Source organism: Melanerpes formicivorus, unplaced genomic scaffold, assembly GCF_026170545.1.
Source record: "Melanerpes formicivorus ecotype bairdi unplaced genomic scaffold, bMelFor1.0.p_v2 SCAF_11, whole genome shotgun sequence".
Lineage (NCBI taxonomy): Eukaryota > Metazoa > Chordata > Aves > Piciformes > Picidae > Melanerpes > Melanerpes formicivorus.
In genome coordinates, this window is record NW_027142363.1 from 20,754,037 (window position 1) to 20,776,089 (window position 22,053).

General features: G+C 45.2%; 1 long non-coding RNA gene across 1 annotated transcript in view; it reads right to left on the reverse strand.

The window, feature by feature from the left end:
* The window catches only part of LOC137444268 (uncharacterized), a 139,510-nt gene extending 132,875 nt beyond the window's left edge, over positions 1–6,635 (reverse strand). Inside the window, exon 1 of the long non-coding RNA XR_010988104.1 lies at positions 6,518–6,635. This is a non-coding gene — a long non-coding RNA (uncharacterized lncRNA). The remainder of the gene's footprint in view (positions 1–6,517) is intronic.
* Between the last annotated feature and the right edge of the window lie 15,418 nt (positions 6,636–22,053).

A 22,053-nucleotide genomic window follows, 5' to 3' on the forward strand; every position in this document is an offset into this window, starting at 1 on the left:
TCCACTAGAGATCTCCTGAAAAACAGAGTGAAACTGTGTGTCTGAACTCTTCAAGTACTGCTTGGCCTTGTAGAAGATTTTTGAGAGCTACTTGTATCACGCAGAGAAGTACAGCACAGAGTGAGCCTGTTTTTCTATCTGTGTGGCCTCCTCTTTGCTGTAGATGTCTATAACAATGATAAATAATATCTCAGGAATCAAAGTAGAGATTCAAAACTGGGGCCAAGATGTTCTCAGAACAAGAGTTTTGGCAACAGAGCAGCAACTGGCAAAGTTTAAAAACTATGCCATCAGAAAAATGTAGCACAGGGACTCTTCAGCTAGCAAACTTCTAGGGAAGTGGGCAGGGGCTGAAGAATTTGTTCAGACCTCAGGCACATCACCACAAAACTGGCCCCAGCTGTGCCAGTGACTACAGAAGGCCATGGAGTACTACAGCTTCCATCCCAGGACCCAGGTGTAGGTCTCACTCATCCCGGAGAAGAAGTAGCCAAGCGGTTTCTGCCCACTGAATGCTAAATCTAAATTTCTCAGAGCCTTGTTGAGCCTGACCTTGAAGATCTCTAGAGATGGGGACTCAACTATTGCCCTGAGCAACCTGTTCCAGGGTTCCACACTAAATCTACTCTAATTTCAAACCATTGCCCTTCATATCACTCCAGGCCTTTGTAAGCAGTCCCTCTGCACTCTCCTTGCAGCCCCCTTCAGATACTGGAAGGCTGCTATGAGGTCTCCCTGGAGCCTTCTCTTCTCCAGGCTGAACAACCCCAGCTCCCTCGGCCTGTCCTCATAGCAGAGGTGTTCCAGCTTCTCAGTCATCCTCATGGCCCTCCTCTGGACCCTCTCCATCAGGTCCATGCCCTTCCTGGGTTGAGGGCTCCAGAGCTGGATGCAGAATACCAGGTGAGGTTTTACCAGAGCAGAATCAAGTGGCAGAATCACCTCTGTCCATCTGCTGGCTATACTTGTTTTGATGCAGCCCAGGATTCCATTTGCCTTCTGGGCTGCAAGTGCACATTGCTGGTTCATGTCCACCTTCCCACCCACCAGAACCCCCAAGTCCTGTTCTACAGGCCTGCTTTCTATCACCTCAACCCCAGCCTGTATTGATAATGAGGATTGTTCTGACCCAGGTGCAGGATCCTGCACCTGGTCTCATCGAGCCTTCACCTGGGCTCACCTCTCCAGCTTGTCTAGGTCCTTCTGGCTAAATGTCATCTGATTTAATTCTGAATTTTGTGATTAATTTAAACTTTTCTTACCAATGTTCTGTTATTGGTAATAAAAAATGGACTTTCTCACCCTAATTATTGAGGAGAGAGTTTGAGTCTTAAATTATGATAGCATTCTTCCCTAGGAATATGTGCTGATAAACAATGGTAGGCAACTTCTGTAACCATTTTTTTAGATATTAACCAAAGGAATAACAATTTTATCTGAAGAGCACATTTGAGGTGACCAACAAAGACAAAACAACATTTTATTCCCTTAAAATATTCTACGAAGTCAACACAATAAGAGTGGGTCGACTGAAAAACACATCAGTCAATAAAGCAACAATCATCACTGCAAATCACTCAGGGAAAAATATGTTTATCTGTGGCTGCTTTTAAGAGTGGAAACAAATTTAACTGAATTTCAGAGGGGAATAAATGACCTTTTGCCAGAGCTGCCATAGCAAAATTATAATTACTTTCTGACTTCTAGCATAAAGCCTCAATATGAGCTGGCAATGTGCACTTGATGTCCAGAAGGGCATTCATGTCCTGGGCTGTATCAAAAGCAGTGTGACCATCAGGATGAGGGAGGTGATTCTGCCCCTCTGCTCTTGTGAAACCACACCTGGAGCACTGCATCCAGTTCTGGTGCCCCCAGCATAAGAGGCACATGGAGCTGCTGGAGTGGGTCCAGAGGAGGGCCACAAAGATGATCAGAGCACCTCTCCTGTGAGGACAGGCTGAGAGACAGGGCTTTTCAGCCTGGAGAAAAGAAGGCTCTAGGGAGACCTTAGAGCAGCCTTCCAATACCTGAAGGGGGCCTACAAGAAAGCCAGGAAGGGACTTTTTACAAGAGCTTGTAGTGATAGGATGAGAGGGAATGAATTGAAGCTTGAGGAGGGCAGATTTAGACTGGAGATTAGGAAGAAATTCTTTCCAGTTAGGGTGGTGAGACACTGGAACAGGCTAGCCAGGGAGGTTCACTACCCTGGAGGTGGTCAAGGTCAGACTGGATGAGGCCTTGAGCAATCTGGTCTAGTAAAAGGTGTCCCTGCCCATGGCAGGGGTGTTGGAACCAGGTGATCTTTAAGGTTCCTTCCAACCCAAACCATTCAATGAGTCTATAATAGCAAACCCCAGAACTCTGCAGGGCATGCGAGTTCAGAGTCCCATCAAGGAGAGGATCTTCTATACAACCAATGCTAGCCCCTTTGGGAGCCATACACATTTATAACTGCTCTGATTTGGCGGGGGAGGGGAGAAAGTAGAGCAGGATGAACATGCAAGTTCCAGACCAAGATAAGGTGTGCTGCTGCATTTTGAATCAATTGCAAGTGGCAGGTCAGTTTTAGCAAACAAGAAGGGAGTCGCAAGTGTTACAGCTCAGGAAAGCACAGGTTATTATTGCCAGATCAATACATGATAAATAATGGTGTGTCCCACACAGACTGCATCTCTTAAATCAGCCCTGCCAAACCAGCCTGTTGAAGCAGGGCTAAAAATGACACTGAAATTTTTCATGCAGCTTGCACTCGAGAGTGAATCCATTCAGCCCAAAGAGACATAAAGCAGGAGCCGGAGCCTCTAAGAGCAAACTGTTCTTATCTAGCAGCCGTATTCCTACCTCACCAGGGCTGAGGACATTTTTAATGCACCTAGCCATCAGTGTCACTCAGGCCTTCCTTCCCACGGAGCTGAGTCCTACCTTGATGAGTTTGTGGAGCAGGAAGTATGGAAGCAAATCATGACAGCTTTATACCCTATGCCCTACTCATCTCCCCAGACACCTCCACTTTTGCTTTCAGTAAGTAGTTTCCAAACTTTTCTGACAAATGAGTCACTACCCATCGACTCATTTCTGTCAGCAAAAGAAGGAAAAAAAAAAAAATAGCCTTGTGCAATCTCCATCATGCCAAGAGATGTCAGTGCAGCCGGGAAAATGACCATTGCCAGCAGGTCACAGGAAACATCAGGTTGGAAGAGACCTCCAAGACCATCCAGTCCAACCTTCAACCCCGCACTGAAGGCTCAACACTAAACCCTGTCCCTTAGCACCAGCTCCACACACTGCTTGAACACCCCCAGAGATGGTGATTCCACCACTGCCCTGGGCAGAACATTCCAATGTTTGATGACAATTTCAGGGAAGAAATATTTCCTAGCATCCGGCCTGAACCTCCTCTGGTGCAGCATTTCCTCTGGTCCTGTCACTTGCCACCAAGGAGCAGAGGCTGCCCCCTCCTTGCTCCAACCTTTCTTCAGGTAGTTGTAGAATGCAATGAGGTCTTCCCTCAGCCTCCAGACGGAACAACCTCAGCTCCCTCAGCAGCTCCTCACAGGCCAGGTGCTCCGGGCCCTTCTCCAGCCTTGTTGCCCTTCTCTGAACATGCTCCAGAACCTCAATGTCCCTCTTGTAGAGAGGGGAACTTCCATGTGCCAGGCTCTCACAGGTGACAGTGTCTGCAGATCACCTCAAACAGAAGGGCAGGGCTGGCTCCCCAGGATCCATCATATTGGGGGTTTGGTGCTGAGAAAGGCTCACCCATTGCAGCTGGCTGGCTGCATGGACCCAGAAATGCACAAGACCTGGTCTCAGCACCACAGCCACCACTGTTGAGCACAAAATTATCTGAGAAAACGTCTGATGGCTCCAGTTAACATAATACCATTACTAAACTTTTAAGGACTTTCAACATTTGAAGGAACCATTTGCTAAACAGCACCTTTCCTTTGAACCCCTGAAATAACCAGGTAACATCTCACTCCATGCTTACCTTATCCTTCCTGACTTTTTTCCTACCAGCATTCCCTCCTTGATTTGTTTTGTCTACTATCAATCTGCTTCTGCTTAGTCTCATTTAAAAGCTAAGGTTTTGTGTCACTTTATTAAAGCATCTTGATCTAAACTTACTCAGTTGAGAAGTAGACAGCATTGAGCACATTTGCAATTTCTTCTGCAAAGTATAATCTCAGCTGAAACATACCTCCAAGGATTCCAAAGCTGCTGCAGCTCCTTGTTGTATTATGCTGATAGTAACCCTGTCAGCTACTTAAAGATTTTACCCTCTGAAAATGTGAGCCTTTGTTTGGTTTTGTGTTGCTCTAAGAAACAAAGTTTTGGGTGGGTTTTTTTTTCAGTAATACCTGATTATGATTTTTTTTTTTTCTGGAAGGCATAGCCCCCAGACAGACATTCTGGAAACAGCAGCAATCAGTTCTGACCTACTATGAGCAAATCAGCAGCATTAAATGATCTTCAAAGCATTTCTGTGGATGGTGCAAAATGTATATAGGCTGCCACAGCCAGTTACTGACAAAATTATCTACCTTATGGTGCCATTACACACAACAGCCTAATATGCATAATTACAGTAATTATGTGAAGTACAGCACAAACAAAAACAAAATTATATGCTGCTTCACACTGACACTCTTTCAGCCAAATTCATTTCCACATTTACAGTACTGCAAATAGAGGCAACGTTATTAAAGCAGAATTTGAAAGTAATTATGAGTACAGACTCCACATTAAATTGGTGTTTTCCATCTCCAGTAAGTTGTAAGTAGCTGTTCTGATGTCATCTTGATGCTGCACTAAACAACCTGTGAGATTAGCTCTGCTTTTCTTTCAATGGAATTGCTGGAAGTTGAACCACCTGCTGCCTTTGTCCCTGCTTTACACAGCACAAGGAGCTGGGAGAAATTACCAGACAAGAAATCTTCTCTTTGTGGACCAAATGGGTCCAAAATAGCATCTTCAGGTAGTTCTGAAAAGAAACATCCTTTCTGGTTTGCAATTTTAAATACACTTTTTAAATTTCTCCCACAAAAAAATGAAAAAGTCTAGAGAAAATATTTTAAGAACTACTATTTCCTTACATTTCAACTGGTTTTAGGCAAAATGAAAACTTGGAGCCCAAACTCTGAGGCTTCCCACACTGCAGTGACAACCTGCATGAGCATAGCTGTTTCCAGAATGTGTATCCCTCATCCCTCAAAATGATAACACTGGTATTTTAAGCATGTGGTTATATAAAAGGAGAACCCCTGCTGGGACACAAGACTGCTCCAGCTTTGGGGCTACCATTTTGGCCACTGCTTTGCTGGGAACCACACTGCACTTCCTCCTGCCAGCCTCAGCAACTGAGCAAAGCTCTGGGGCAAAGACACTAGGGAGTAGAGATTTGCTGGCAAGCATTTTAGGAAAGTACCTGCAAAAGACTCGGACACCAGTGGTAAGACATTGCTGTGGCTGAAAGAGTATCCAGAATCTAGCTAGACAAGTGGTAAGTGATTATAGCTCTGCTGTGTGACTGTAAGGTGGTTAATACCTGCACTTGGAAACTCAGCAGCTGGAAAAGGAAGAAAAAAGGATGGCCCAGTTTAAAGCCTCTAAAGGCAAAGGCTTGATACCAGCAGCAATTATGAAAGTCTTTTTCATCTGACTCTTTGGATACCAGCTCTTTCAGAAGTGGTTTCATCTATTACAGTTTTGATACTTGGGAGCAGGAAGGGAGAGAAGGAAGGATCATTGCAAAGAAGTTACTGAGGAAAGCAAAACTCTGAACAATGTGGTAAAGGACTATATTAGCAGAGCATTTTGCCCCATCAACACATGTAAATGAAATCCTCCCTCAGCTCAGGGTGGATACTCTGGCAGACATTAAAACCAAGACCACCAGGAAATGCAGAGCAAGGCAGAGTCAACAAAGACTGCAAATGTGAGAGAGAGGAAACCTGCAAAGCCTCACCATGGGTCAGCAAGTCAGCAGGGACAGACTGATGGGCAGACTTGCTCAGACTGATCAAGCATGGGAGAGGAGATCACCAGCAGCCAGACTTCTGTAGCCCCTGACCTGTCCTGAAGGTTCCCAGGTCTGAAGAACCACCTGAGCAGAAAAGCAGCCTTTCTTTCCAGATGTTCCTTCAGTTAGCTTTGGTTCTCATTTTATGAGTGAAAGGTAAAATGCTAACATTTCTTAAGGAAACAAGGATCTTAATGTCTGCATTCATGCCTGTTTGTCTTTTCTTTAGGTGCCTCTTCCCTAACCCTTTGTGAGCCCATTGGCCAATTTTCATCTAATAAGGCAAGCAAGAAGAAGTCTCAAAGACATTAAGCTCCCACATGTTCCCAGAAAATGAACATGTGGGTGGAAGAGACAGACCTTACTAATGCTGCCTGTGAGGGTAAGGCAGTTGAACAAACTCCCACCATTTCAGAAATCAGACTGCACATGAGAGAGAGAAAGCAAGCAGCTAAGAACATCTCAAATGTGGGGAAGGCTTCACTTGGCACTTACACCTTAGCAGGCTGCAGATGACCCAGACACAAAGCCCAGAGATGTAGGAATCCAAGCCTCCTCTTTCATCTGATAGCCAGCCTTGCCATGGAGAGTTACATCTTTTATTTGAGTTTCAGGATCTGAAATGAGAAGGAGACAGAAAGTATTAGTGTTTGGGGTTTAAGTGTGCACTTCTATACATATCTGAGGGGTGGGTGTCAGGATGAAGGTGCCGGTCTCTTTTTGGTGGTGCCCACTGACAGGAAAAGGTACAGGGTAGAACATAGGAGGTTCCACCTCAACACAAGGAGACACTTCTTTATGCTGAGGGTGCCAGAGCCCTAGAACAGGCTGCCCGGAGAGGTTGTGGAGTCTCCTTCGCTGGAGACTTTCAAAACCTGCCTGGATGCATTCCTCTGTGACCTGCCCTACGTGATCCTGCTTTGGCAGGGGCATTGGACTCAGTGATCTCTGGAGGTCCCTTCCAACCCCTAATATTCTGTGACTCTGTGATTCTGTGAGCTCACATAAGCTTCACAAAGGAAGGAAACATACCTCAAACACCATACAAAATTATTCATGCATTTTTAACTGTCCTGAAACTGGGAAATTGCCATCTATAATTGGAGATAATTGATGACCACTGCTAAAGCTGATGGAGCCCTGGCTGTTGAGTGGACTGTATTACAGGGCAGGGCAGTGACTTACAGGAAGGGAAAGGAAATGTTTGGTTACCATGAAACAACTGATAACTGGGATTTATAGCCAGAGTTTTAGCTGTGGTTCATGTGTTAGATAAATACTCTGATTCTGTGGGATGTTATCCACATGAAGAGCTCAGCTTTGGCTCCTTGATACAACTATTTAATTAAATGTAGAGCCAATTAGCAGCCAATTTCTTACAAAGTTCTCCATGCTGAATGTATTTTTAGTGTTTTTAGAAAGGATTTTTAGTGTTGATTTTTATTTTTTTATATGTTAGCATGTTGCATTCTGTGTGATCTCTGCCTGGATCTCCACCAGATGCAGGAACTCAGGCTTTCACTTTTCTTGGCAGACAGTCTCCAGAAGTTCCCCTAAAGTTCAAGCCTGGATTCCCACACTCCTACAGCACTCTGACTACATCAATGTCTTTAAGTTGTCACTTATGAGCTATGGCAACTGCTTGGAGACAATGACCCGAAGCAGCTTTTCATATATCCACTTTTCTTTTTTGCTTTTTTAATCTCATATTTCTTTTAATCTTAATTTCTACAGGAAAGATTTGCAGCAGGACAGATGATATTTTAAATTCAATTTCTTTAATCACAAGATTTACAAAAATGTGTTCACTTCAAAAGAAAAAATTCCACTGCAAATATGTGCAGAATAAAATTCACTACATGGAATGTTTACAGTTTCTGTCTTAGATTTGTGATATTTAACTTCCCTATATAATTTGTTTTATGTATTCTAGCCTCTGCACTTTATCCTACGATGCTGTTGGAATGAATTGATTTTATGGATAGATCAAATTAGCTTCCTAAGAGCTTCATTTATTCTACTCTTTGCTCTTATGAGACCCCACCTCAAATACTGCATCCAGTTCTGGTGTCCCCATCATAAGAAAAGGATACAGAGCTGTTCGAGCAAGTTCAGAGGAGGGCCACAAAGGGCTGGAACACCTCTACTATGAGGGTAGGCTGAATGAGCTGGAGTTGTTCAACCCAAAGAAGACTCCAGGGAGGTCTTATAGCTGCCTTCCAATTGTAGAATCATAGAATTGGCAGGGTTGGAAGGGAATTCAAGGATCATCCAATTCCAACCCCCTTGCCATGGGGAGGAATACCTCACACTGAATGAGGTTGCTCAGAGCCACATCCAGCCTGGCCTTAAAAACATCCAGCGATGAGGCTTCCACCACCTCCCTGGGCAACCTGTTCCAGTGTCTCACCACCCTCATGGGGAAGAACTTCTTCCTAACATCCAATCTGAATCTACCCACTTCTACTTTTGCTCCATTCCCCCTAGTCCTATGACTCCCTGACACCCTCAAAAGTCCCTCACCATTTTTCTTATAGAAAACTGTTCTTAAGATACTGGAAGACCACAATAAGGTCTCCTTGGAGCCTTCTCTTCTGAAGGGAGCCTTCTCCCTGAAGGGATCCTACAGGAAGACTGGAGAAGGACTTTTCATAAAGATGTCTCACAACAGGACAAAGGAGAACAGTTTTAAACTGAGGGACAGTAGGTTTAGACTATATCTTAAGAAAAAGTTTGTCAGTATGAGGGTGGTGAGACTCTGGAATAGGTTGCCCAGGGAAGTTGTGACTGCCTCCTCCCTGGGGGTATGTTCAAGGCCAGGCTGGATGAGGCCTTGAGCCGCTGAGTCTAGTTGAGAGGTGTCCCTGCCCATGGTGGGGAGGTTGGAGTAGATGATCTCTAAGGCCCCTCCCAACCTAAGCCATTCCATGATTCTGTGATTTATCCTTTTGGCCACACTGCTGGTGCTCCACAGCAGTGCCAAAACTGCTGAGACAGCACATCCAAGACACATCCAACTCTTATGTGCTCCCAAAAAAGAATGCAGCCACATCAACATAGAACTGCACCTGAGCCATGTGAGCTGAAACATGGTGCTTACACTTACTGGACCAGCTCTCTATCAGTGGAAATGTGCCAATCACTGGCTCACCTGCAGAACGGAACAGACAGTGATTCCCTTTGGAAGCAAACAAACAGAAAACAAAACAAAACCTATCTGTGATGGAATTAGACAGAAATTAGTTATTGACTGACCCCTGCAGGTACTTCAGTCCAATGCTGAAATCCTCAAAATCAAGAGTGAGGATCTCACTCACATATTCCCTGTCTGTATGCCTGTCCATAGGTGCCTTCCCTTTCAGCCTTAAAGCTCCTCTGGTGCTTAAAGTTCAGTCCCTGAGCATGTTCACAGAGTGCTAAGCTTACAGGAATACCTCAAACCCGGGCTCTCACCAGGATTTACAAACTCCAGAATTTGTATGTTTACATCATCACTCACTGCTTCTGTCAATTACAGGTGATCCCCAGGTCTTTTACTGCAAGAGATCATAGAATCACTAAGGCTGGAAAAGATCTTTAGGATCATTGAGTCCAACCATAACCCAACTACCATAACCACTAAACCATATCCTGAAGCACCACATCCACATACTTCTTGAACACCTCCAGGGATGGTGACTCCACCACCTCCCTGGGCAGCTTGTTGCAACCCTTCACCACTACCACTCTGTCAGTAAAGAAGTTTTTCTCCAATGTCCATCTAAACATCCTCTGGCACAACTTGAAGCCATTGCCTCTTGTCTTATCACCAGTTACTTGAGAGAAGAGACCAACACCAGCCTCACTCCAACCTCCTTTCAGGTACTTGTAGAGAGAAAAAAAAAATCTCCCCTCAGCCTTCTCTTCTCCAGACTAAACAACCCCAGCTCCCTCAGCCTCTCCACATATGACATGCCCTCCAAACCTCATACCTGCTTTCCAGCCAGCATGTACTGGTGCCTGAGGTTATTTCTCCCCAGGGGCAGGACCTGGCCTTTCCCTTTGCTGAATTTCATGAGGTTCCTGCCCTCATGAAATTTCTCCAAGTCCTCATGCCCATTTCTCCAACCTGTTGAGGTTCCCCTGAACGGTAGCACAGCCATCTGGTGAATGAACCACTGCTCCAAATTTTATAGTGTTTGCAAAGCAACCATAGCTGGATAAAGATGTAGTTCCAATTTTATCATTCACCTAAAAGCACCAAAAAAATATCTCTCTTGGTATAATATCAGTATTTACCAGCACAGCATGAATTTTGCCTAGGGACTCTTTTTCCTATTAAGCTCAACATTAAAAGAAGCAGTGCTGCTATAAAACCTATATCAACAGATTTAATAAAAGATACCATCTCTTCCTAAAATGTCACATTTCTTATTAGACCTAAATGGTCACTACAAGTACTGCTGCTATTGCTACTATAACATTTCAAGCTTATTTGGGCTTTAAGAGTAGGTTTTTATGGATTCTTTACCGGCAGTTAAAGACCCCTGCCTCTTACCTCTGCATACTTGAATAGATTGTGTCATATATTCCGTTAAAGTATTATTAATCACATTTTTCACCTGAAGATTTAAGCCTTCATTTGAGACATCCAGAGAGAGGGGAAGGAGGTACACACTGTTGGAGGGGCACATTGTGGAGCTGTCTACTTCTTCCATTAATCAAGGCATCAAGGGAAGGATGTCCACCAATAGAGGTACAGCTCTCACCAGGCAATGATCTCCTTTCAGAGTCTAAAAAGCATTCCTTATTTAACAACGCCAGATAATTAAATAATTGGAGAAGCATATGTCTGTGGAGCATCAGAAGGTACATCCCTAGGAATATTGTTCAGTCCCAGACACAAGTGTGAAAAGCAGGTTTGGTTTTTTTCCTCTAATTAGCATTGAAGCTAATTTCCTCCTTAACTCTTTATCTTACTGCTCCTTTGAATTTCTCAGAAGCATTCATTTTGATTCTCAGAAAAGCTGGATTTCAAAGACTTGCACCTCTGCTGATGTTTGGATTAGAGTTCCTCATGGAGCCAAGCATTCCCCAGGACAGCTCTGCTTAGCAGGATGCAGGGCTTGGGATTTGTGTGAATCAGCCCAGACCATTTCAGGGTCACTTTTAGCAAAGGAAAGCCTGCCTGTTAAGACCAGATAAGAGTGAGGTCATTGATTTATTTTTTCCTCATTTTCTGGCCAGGTTTCAGTTGAAGCCTAAAGTCATTATCTCTGTGGAAATACAAACATAAGCTGGTCCCTTGAAGCAAGTTAATTTAGTTTGAAAACAGTTAGGGAGTTACCTTCTGAATTCAATTAGCTAATAACTCCTGATGGGTAAAGGTCACAGAAAATCAAGGCACCATGCTGGTTTAAGTTAAATGCAATTCCAGGTAATAGCAGAGCAGCTCTTTCTTCCTTCTGAATCACAGCTGCAGCTTCTGGACACCATCTCCAAATTCTCCACAAATAAGAGAAACAAATGTATGCCAGAAGGGTGCAATTTTGGGCATGTGAAGAGCAGCAGCACCTTTGAGCCACAGCTCCTTCAAAGTCTTCCTTTTGTATGGGAAGGAAATAAAGCAGAAAAAGACCCTGACCTTTCCAACCATGCTGAATAAAGCCCCTCTACTCATCTATGTTAGTCAGTATAGTCACAGAATCACAGAATGGTTTGGGTTAGAAGGGACCTCCAAAGTTCAACCTCCCTGCAGTCAGCAGGGACATCCTCCACCACATCACCTTGCTCAGAGCCTTGTCCAGCCTCAACTATTGCCCTGAGCAACCTGTTCCAGTGTTCCACAGCCCTCACGGTGCAGAACTTGTTCCTGACAGCCAAACGAAATCTCCTCTTCTCTCATTTCAAACCATTGCCCTTTGTCCTATCACTACAGGCCTTTGTAAGCAGTCCCCCTGCATGCAGCCTTCTTGTAGCCCCTTTCAGGTGCTGGAAGGTCTCTATGAGGTCTCCCCGGAGCCTTCTCTTCTGCAGGCTGAACAACTTCAGCTCCCTCAGCCTGTCCTTATAGCATTGGTGTTCCAGCCCCATGATCATTTTCACATCCCTCCTCTGGACCTCCTCCATCAGGTCTGTGTCCTCCCTGTTTTGAGGGCTCCAGAGCTGGTCGCTGAACATGCACATTAGAATTCAAATCCCTCTCTGCAGCAAGGTTGCAGCCCAAGTGCAGGATCTATTCTATTCCCAGATGTAGAGACATTTCTTACCACGACTCATGCCATGGGAGAGTCTGTGTTTTTGCAGAAGACACAACACTTCTGGATCACTTATGGCCCACTAGCTGCAGAGGTTGATTCAGGCTGGACTGGGAAAACATTTCCAGCTTAATGGCCAAGTTTGAAAATAACACTATGATAGAAACACTGACAGGCTTGATTGCAGGATAATAACTGTTGGTATCACTGTAATGGAAGGGAAGTAAGCGGTGCAAGGGCGGCACATTGTAATTGTTCTCTCAAGGAAATACTGGGCTCTGAACTGCCCTCTGCAATCACCAGCTACAAGCAGCTCCCTCTTAGAGAAACAATTTTTCACGTTGCAATGCGAAAGCAAATTTCTTGCCAGTATTACCTCAGGTCATTAGCTGGATTGTAATTCTGGTGGTTTTCCAAACTGATTTCCCCTTTAATTTGATTTTGAGCACCTGATTAAATTTTCCCCTCCCTGAAGAAAGAGACATTCAATTTAACTCCAGCTCAACATTATCTTCACACTAAAATACAGTTATCTTGGTTGTACTTTTAGCGACAGAGTAATTTTGTCACTGTTCTTAAGCGGCATTCTCTAACCAACAGCAATGTTCCTGCACATCCATGTTGCACACAGTCTCAGAAAGCAGAATATTAAATGGTGCAATGCAAAAGGTGGAGCAGTAACTCTTCAGAGAAGTATAAAACTTTTAATTACAAGATGAGGAAAGCCATGTATCACTCAACACGCTTTAACTTTCATAAGTGACTCCCTTCATCCCACCAAGATGCACCATGGGACAACGTGCAAGGTGCAGCTTCCTGGATAGCAGTGAAGGGGAAAAGGACCTGAGGGTCCTAGTGAATGAAAAGTTGTCCATGAGCCAGCAATGTGCTCTTGTTGCCAAGAAGGCTAATGCCATCCTGGGGTGGATTAGAGGGGCTGTGGTTAGTAAGTCAAAAGAGGTTCTCCTCCCACTCTACTCTGCCCTGGAATATTGTGTCCAGTTCTGGGCCACTCAGTTCAGGAAGGACCTCAGGGAATTGCTTGGAAGAGTCGAGCACAGAGCCACAAAAAATATTAAGAGAGTGGAACATCTTCCTTACAAGGAGAGACTGAGGGAGCTGAGGACTCTCTAGCTTGGAGAAGAGGAGCCTGAGGGGTGACCTCACTCATGTTGATAAAGATGTGAAGGGTGAGTGCCAAGAGGATGAAGCCAGGCTCTGCTTGGTGATGCCCAATGACAGCACAAGGGGCAATGGGTAGAAGCTGAGGCATAGGAAGTTCCATGTGAACATGATGAAAAAAGTTTTCCCTGTGATGGTGACAGAACACTGGAACACGCTGCCCAAGGGAGTTGTAGAGTCTCCCTCTCTGGAGATACTCAAAACCTGCCTGGATCCATTTCTGTGTGATCTGCTCTAGGTGCTCCTGCTCTGGCAGGGGGGTTGGACTGGATGATCTTTCAAGGTCTCTTCCAACCCCTAACATTCTATGATTCTGTGATTCCTCATTCCACAAGTAATTGAATTCAATATCCAAAAGCATGGGTGCCTCTTTGGGTTATCACAGCAGCGCTCAGGGCACTCTTCTCCTCAGGTGGTTAGGTCAATGCAACCTACTGGACATTTTCTCTTTCAAGACTCCAAGTGGACATCCAGGCTACGTCTGAATTCTTGAAGTAGGCATCAAGCCTCAGGACCCTGTGTGCATCTGGGGTATTTTTATTCCTCATAAAAACATAACGCAGAAGAATTGCATCAGATCAAAGATCTGTTTAGTCCAGCATCCTATGGCTGACAGAAGCCAGCAGCAAATAACAAGTGAAACAATTTTCTAAAGGAGTAACCATGTAGACATTCTCTCCACTCTCTCCTCCCCACATTTAGCAACCTGACACACAGGAAATTCCTCAGGCAGGAATGTCAACTTGCAGGCTAATAGCCCCTGACTGATTTTTTTTATCCCATTAATCCATCTGATTGGTTTTGGGTCCATCTAACCTCTTGACACCCAGCAGATACAGTGAGACTGGTTCCAGTTTAATCACACACTATGAGGAACACGTTGTTTGCTATTGTTTCCTTAAGCCACTAGTTGGTAATTCCACCTGATGTCCCTCCTTCTTGTTCAGGGAGAAACACAAATAATCATTTGCTACTTATTTTCTCCATGCCACTCCTGATTTTAAACACAGCTATCACATGCCTTTCTACCTTCTCTTTTTTCTGTCTAAAGAGTCTATTTAATCAATCTCAATTCAGAAGCTGATCTCTATTTCTGAAAACGCTTGTCAGGTTTCTCTGTCCCTTTCAGGCTGTTATACCTTTTTTTAGACAGGGAAACCAGAACTGCAGGCAGTAATCAAGAGGTGAATGCACAGCAAAATGATTATTTTGTTTTCTGTGTCTTCCCTAGCAATTTCTGACAATCTATTTGCCTTTTTTCTTTTTTCTTTTGAGCATTGCTCTGCCCTCAGCCAACATTTCTTAGAATTACTGACAGCCACTCTGAGCTCTCTTCCCTGAGTGGTAAGAGGTAGTTTAAAGCCCATCTTCAGTATTGTACAGTCAGGTTTGTTTTTCCTCGTGTGCATTATTTTGTGCTTCCTGGCACCAAATGTGGGCTGCCATTTTACTGCAGTGCCACTTGGTATTGTGAGAGGCTTTCATGCTTTTAAAAATACAATTTATTTGTCATATCAGTTGAAGAAATATCCAGCATGCCACTATTTAGCACATTTTTCCAGACCACTTACGAATATGCTGGACATCACAGACCTTAGTGCAGATCCCTGTGGGGATTCCACATGTTATCTCCCACTGCAATACCTGACCATCTCTTCCTGCCCCTCACATCAGTTCCAGAGGAGATCTTTCCTTTCATCCTGCTACAATTTTGTTTCTTTAGGATCTTCTGACTGAGAAGCTTATCAAAAGCCCTTGGAAAATCTGAGCACACCGTACCAAGCAAATCACCCTAATCCACACGCATGTCGGTGCTTCAGGCAAGGAGCAGCAGACTTCTCTCTGACACAATTTCTGTCAACAAAAGCTACACTGACATCTTTCCAAAGTCCTTTTTAAAGACGGGTGTCAAATTGCTCTTTTCCCTTTCTGTGGTCCTTTAGCCCAGTGGATTTGTAGGAAGGGGGGTGGGGGGGTGTAGACATCCCTGCTCCGTTACTGAGAGTTGGCTGAATCAGAGTTTGTCACAGTTGCAATGATCAAAAATCTCTCCAGCCCTAATCATGCAAATGAGGTCCCCATTTGCACTTCTGAATGACATCAAGCACTGATTCTGCCCCTGGAGCTCCCTGTTTGGTGACCTCAACAAGCAGTTCAACACTCATGCACACAATAGTGGCCTCCCTCCCCATCACGATGCTTTCTCCACTAACACTCCTCTTTTTATTTTTCTACTTCTTTCATGTCTTAAACACCCCCTGTGGAATAACCTTTCCTTCAGCAGCCAGACCTCTCCTGAGGCCAAGCTGCACTTCTTTTGTGAACTGGGGCACTTTTGGAGCTTACCTGGAGGGCCAGGGATCTGATTTTTCCAGGAGTGAAGCCTCTGTCTCCCCCCTATTCAAACACCCCTGCTAAATACTGCACAACAGATCTGTCTTTTGAGAAGGGTTAACGAAAGCCTGACTTATAATTCCTATGGGATGATCAGTGAGGAAAATTTTAAATCCACATTATCATACTGGCTCTTCCCTTTGCAAATTTATTCATTCATAGATTCATAGAATATCAGGTTAGAAGGGACCTCAAGGATCATCTAGTCCAACCCCTCAGGGTAATAATATAGTTTAAATGAGCTGACCCAGCACCCTGTCAAGCTGGGCCTTGAAACTGTCTAATGTAGAGGAATCCACCACCTCCTTTGGGAGTTTATTTCAATGTTTAACTGTTCAAATGGTGAGGAAAAAAAAAAACCTTCTGGCATCCAGTCCAAATCTCCCCAGTAGCAATTTGTCCCTATGACCTCTTGTCTTTACCATGTAACTTTTTGCCAAAAGGGAGTCTCCCTCTTCATGTACTTTATGTACCCCTGATGTACTTGTACATGGTTATGAAGTCTCCCCTAAGCCTTCTCTTCTCAAGGCTGAACAAACTTCGTTTTCTCAGCCTTCCTTCATAGGACAGGTCTGCCAGTCCTCTGATCATTCTGTGGCCCTTCTCTGGACCCTTCCCAGCCTGTCTGCATCCTTCTTGTATCACAGGGACCAAAACTGTGCACAGCCCTCAAGGCGCAGCATGACCAGCACTGACTAGAGTGGGAGAACAACATCTTTATTCCTGCTTGTGATACCCTTATTAATGTAACTCAGCATCCTGTTGGCTTTCTTTGCCACTGCAGCACACTGTTCACCTTTTGTCCACCAAGACCCTCAGGTCCCCCTCCACAGTGCCAGATGGCTCCCAGTCTGAGTTGCATTCCTGGGTTACATGTTCCCAGGTGCAAGACCCTACACTTGGCCTCATTAAACTTCATACAGCTCCTTCCTGCCCACTCAACCAGCCTGTTGAGACCTTCCTGGAGGCTGGCTCTCCTAATTTTAGGTGAATCATCTCTGGTGTTATGGCTACTCATCTAAAGCTTGAAAGATTAATTAAATTAATGCCATTGATAGAGCTCCTCTACTAACATCCAGCTATTTGTGAACAGATCTGGTAGCTGTTGTGTTTATTACAAACCAACTATGGAAACATACTTAGTTCTTTCTAACTTTCCTTACTTTTGTGTTAATGAGATTTATCTTATGTTTTTATCAGATTTTTCATTCAATGCCTTGGAAACAGCTTTTCAGAATATATCACAAGTTCTTAGAGCCATATATATACGATCGCTACAAAATCCACCAGGATCTTAGGCACTGATTTGCATGTATGAAGTGCTATCTGCAAAAGAATTCAATCAGAAAACTCATTACAAATTGGAGGAAATGGCCCAGAACTTCCAGCCTAGTTTATGCAGAAGTTTATGAAGTGGTGTAAAGATAAAATTGTTTCCAGAAGGCATCAGACAGGTAAGACAGCAAAGACAAAGACTTCTAGACATGAAATCAGAAAACAGACCACACAGTGATGCCCCAAAATGTTCCATTATCATTCAAGACACCAAGGCTTTTGTTAACAGGTAGATCTGTATCCACTCATGTGAAGAAAGACAGGGGATTAAAAATGTTCCCGTTTCTGAAAAAGATATTATGACTATTATGAATATTTAGAATGTTACACAGAACTGTCAGGGTTGGAAGGGACTCCAAGGATCATCCAGTTCCAACTTCTCTGCCACGGGCAGGGTCACCTTCCACTAGATTAGGTTGTCCAGAGCCACATTCAGCCTGACCTTAAAACCACCCAGGGATGAGGCTTCCACCACTGCCCTGGGCAACCTGTTCCAGTGTCTCACCACCCTTCAGTGAAGAACTTCTTCCTGACATCTAATCCAAACCTACCCTCTTCTAGTTTGGGTCCATGAGTTTTTTATTAATGGAGCATACTCCAATGAAGAGGTAAAACCTTCCAGCAGAAGAGAAACAATGGAGTTTTCTCACCAACACATACGTGTGTGCACGTGTACATAAAGACAGCTCCTGTACATAGCAACACGAGCTCATGGAACATCACAGAAACAGTCTTTGAGCTTCACAGTACTTTTTAAATTGACAGATGAAAGAGGTAAGGTGGCACTACTTTCCTGTTGTGAAACACCTTCCAACATTGCATTTCAGATGAAACATCTTTTGGACAGGACCATTTATGTCGCTGAGGCTGCAGTAAGCACCACTGGGGAGTAACTGATATCATTTACTACAAAATTTAGTGTCCAAAAATCTCCCTTCACAGCACTCCAGAAGCTGGGAGGACATGTGTACAATTAATATTTCAGTACTTAGGACTCATAAAAAAAGGAAAATCCAGCAATGTTAGATCCCAAACCCAAGCCCATTAGCACAATCACTGAACAGAAGCAGAGTCTGAATGAACAGTTTCTAACTAATTAAAACTTAACAACCACATCAATGTTTCCAGCTCTGCAGGCTGCTTTTTTTTTCCCCATTAATGTTCATTTCATAAAACATTTTAGCAATATTTGTGTCTCTTGATACACTGCTGATGCCTAGGCTCAGTTCAGCTTCCTCCAGTCTTTATTCCAAGCTAACTCCCTTGGGCACCTGAGTCACCTTTCCAGAGATGACATTGCTCCTAACCCAGGCCTGGCCCAGCTGTTCTGAGGTATTTAACCATGGCAGTCGGGTTCATTGGGCAGAGTAACACCAGGCTCCTCTCAATGATGCCTGCAATGCCCTTTTCTCCAACTGGCTTCTGATGATGGCCCTGAGCCTTTTCTACCTCCCAGCAGCAGCTGCCTGCTGAGGAAGACAGAGTGGAAAGAGCCTACCCCTCAACCAGACCAGAGTAGGATAAGCCCGCAGGCAAAAGAAGAGGCTAATCAGCTGCACAGACCTCCATGTGCTCTGCCCTTACAGACACCTTTCATAATAGCCAGGATCAAATCTGACCCATGGCAAAAGGAGGAGAATTCTCCAGGTTCTTCTGCCTTCAGCTGCCCTGATACTGGGCACACTTCTTCAGGAACATCTAATATTCACTTATTTTCTCAAAGTCCCTGCTTCAGAAGTCTCACAATTGCATGGGAACTCATCTTTTCATTTAACACAAACAACACTTTGGGGCCTCCACAGAAGTTCAGACATATGAACCCTACACCACATGAGGAATCAGGCAAGTCCAAACAGCTCTGAGTCCACTACCCTTACTATGTCCTATTTCCCACCCTTTTAGCACCTTTTAGCACACTGCACAAAAACTCAAGACGTGAGACATGGAACTCATCATTTTCTCTCTTCCAGGCTGGGGGGCTGTCATGCGCCACTGGGGGTGAGGAAAGGAGGTGGCTTCAGTCCAGTGAATTCCCCTGTTGTTCTACCCTGAAGCAGATCACTGCTGCCCAGCAAAGCTCAAACTCTTCAGTCATGGGAGCACCACCACCACAGGCAGCAGGCTTCCAACCAGAGATGTTCAGGCTGAAATCAAAATCTTTACAGCTTCTGAGAACCAGACAGCACGTGCACCTACAGAGAGGCCACAGTCACATTTTCTTTGAGTGGGTGCAGAAGGATTTAGCACATTTACTGACCAGGGTATATGCCCTGTCATTGGGAGCCTTCTGCTTCAATTTTGGTGAAAAATACAATACAAAACAAACATTTGGTGAGGAAGAACAGACCTTGTGTTGCTGGTGACAGTCTATTCATAGAGTCGTACAATCGTAGAGTCACTAAGGCTAGAAAAAGCCTTTAAGATCATAGAGTCCAACTGTAACCCAACTACCATGACCACTAAACCATATCCTGAAGCATCACATCCACACACTTCTGAACACCTCCAGGGATGGTGACTCCACCACCTCCCTGGGCAGCCTGTTCCAACCCCTCACCACTCTCTCACTAAAGAAGTCTTTCCCATTGTCCAATCTAAACCTCTCCTGGCACAACTTCAACCCATTTCCTCTTGTCCTATCGCTGGTTACTTGGGAGAAGAGACCCACACCAGCTTCAGTCCAACCTCCTTTCATGTGATTGTAAAGAGCAATAAGATCTCCCCTCAGCCTTCTCCAGACTAAACAACTCCAGCTCCTTCAGCATCTCCATGTATGCCATGCCCTCCAAATCCCTCACCAGCATTGTTGCTCTTCTCTGGACATGTTCCAGCACCTCAATGTCATTCCTATATTGTGGCACCCAGAACTAAACACAGTACTCAAGCTGTGGTCTCACCAGGACCGACTGTAAGGGCATGATCCTATTTCCCTCCCTCCTGCAATAACAACCTTGCCATGGCTCTCCTGCCATTCATCAGAAGCACCCAGGAACACTAAGATGGCAATGTGTATGTGCTGAACCATGAAGCAGCATGTCATAATAATGAGCTACCAACTCTAACAATTCGGTAAATAGACACAGCAGTTACCTATGGTGACTCTGCCACACATGCCCAGGTGCCAGGCATTTACAAGGTCTATTCCACTGCCTGGGACAGCACAAAGCCTGTGGTTCAGCCAAGCCTGCTCAGTATTGATGCCAATTTGCCACAGCTGTTTCTGACTGTATTCGTGATTTTCCAGGAAGTGAACTGACTTTATGAGTAATAAAACTGAAATCACAGAAGAGATGATGTCAGGCATTTCTAATCAGGCATTTTAAAAATTAATTATTCCTTGCTAAACAGTCAGAGGCTCCAGCCTGTTGGTAAGGTGGCTGCAGACTCGCCAGGAAGCAAAGCATCATGAAATTAAATTTAATTTAATGAATGAATTTAATGAAATTCAACAAGGGCAAGTGTAGAGTCTTGCACCCGGGAAAGAACCCCATGGATCAGTACAGGTTGGGGACTGACCTGCTGGAGAGGAGCGAAGAGGACCTGGGGGTGCCAGTGGGATGGGTGGTTGACCAGGGGCCAGGAATACACTCTTGCGGCCAAGAAGGCCAATGCTGTTCTGGGGTGGGTTAGAAGGGCTGTGGTTAGTAGGCCAAGAGAGGTTCTCCTCCCACTCTACTCAGCCCTGGGGAGGTCACACCTGGAATATTGTGTCCAGTTCTGAGCCCCTCAGTTCAAGACCAACTTCAGGGAACTGCCTGATGGAGTCCATCACAGAGCCACAAAGATGCTGAAGGGAGTGGAAGATCTTCCTTAGGAGGAGAGACTGAGGGAGCTGAGGACTCTAGCTTGGAGCAGAGGAGCCTGAGGGGTGACCTCATTCATGTTGATAAAGATGTGAAGGGTGAGTGCCAAGAGGATGGAGCCAGGCTCTGCTGGGTGATGCCCAATGACAGCACAAGGAGCAATGGGTGGAAGCTGAGGCATAGGAAGTTCCATGGAAACAGGAGGGGAAAAAATTTCACTGTGAGTATGACAGAACACTGCAACAGACTGCCCAGGGGGGTTATGGATTCTCCCTCTCTGGAGATATTCAAAACCCACCTGGATGTGTTCCTGTGTAATCTGGTATAAGTGACCCTGTTTCTTGTAGGGTGCTCCAAAACCCCTTCCGCTCTCCCCCCGCTCTGTCTGCGGAGGTTACCATGGGGGGAGACAAAGGAGCGAAATTCCTCTCCCCTCCTCCTGTGGGCCTGAGCGGGGAAAGGTAAAAAGGCACTTTCCTGCGGCCGGGAGCTCAAGTGCCTCAGGGTATTCACTTGCGGGGAGCCCGCGCTGGCAGCTGGCGTTGCGATTGGCTGGGTTCTTCCCGCCCAGGAGAGAGTGCCTCTGGACACATTGTCCGGGGAAGTCTCAGAGTGACCACAAAGCGGTCTGGGACTCCTTTGGGGATTCACTAGATTCGCGGCGAAATTGGAGAGTTCTGCCAGCAGCACCCGGACCTGGCTGCCCCCCGGACCGGCGTACCCTGGCTTCCCGCTCCCTACCTCATGCTGGAGCGACCCTGCCTGCCGTAACCTGCGGCTGGGAACAGGCCAGCAGTGCGGCTGCTCTTGTGCTGCTAAGGCAGCGCTGCCCCACGGGATTTGCCTCGTGGGAGCCCTGTATGGAGACGCTTTAACTCTGGCGGGTTCCATTGCTTTGGATTTATGCCGCGGCATCCCCGAATTGGAGGCAGTCTCCAAGGAGGGATCCAGGCACCGTCTCCAAATTTCTCCCCAGCCCTCGGGAGTAAAATTCGGCACCCTCGGCTTTTCCCTGGGGTCCTGGCTTGCCTCTGATTTTATAAGTGGGGTGAAGCTATTTTGTAGCTTAGCCTTTTCCATT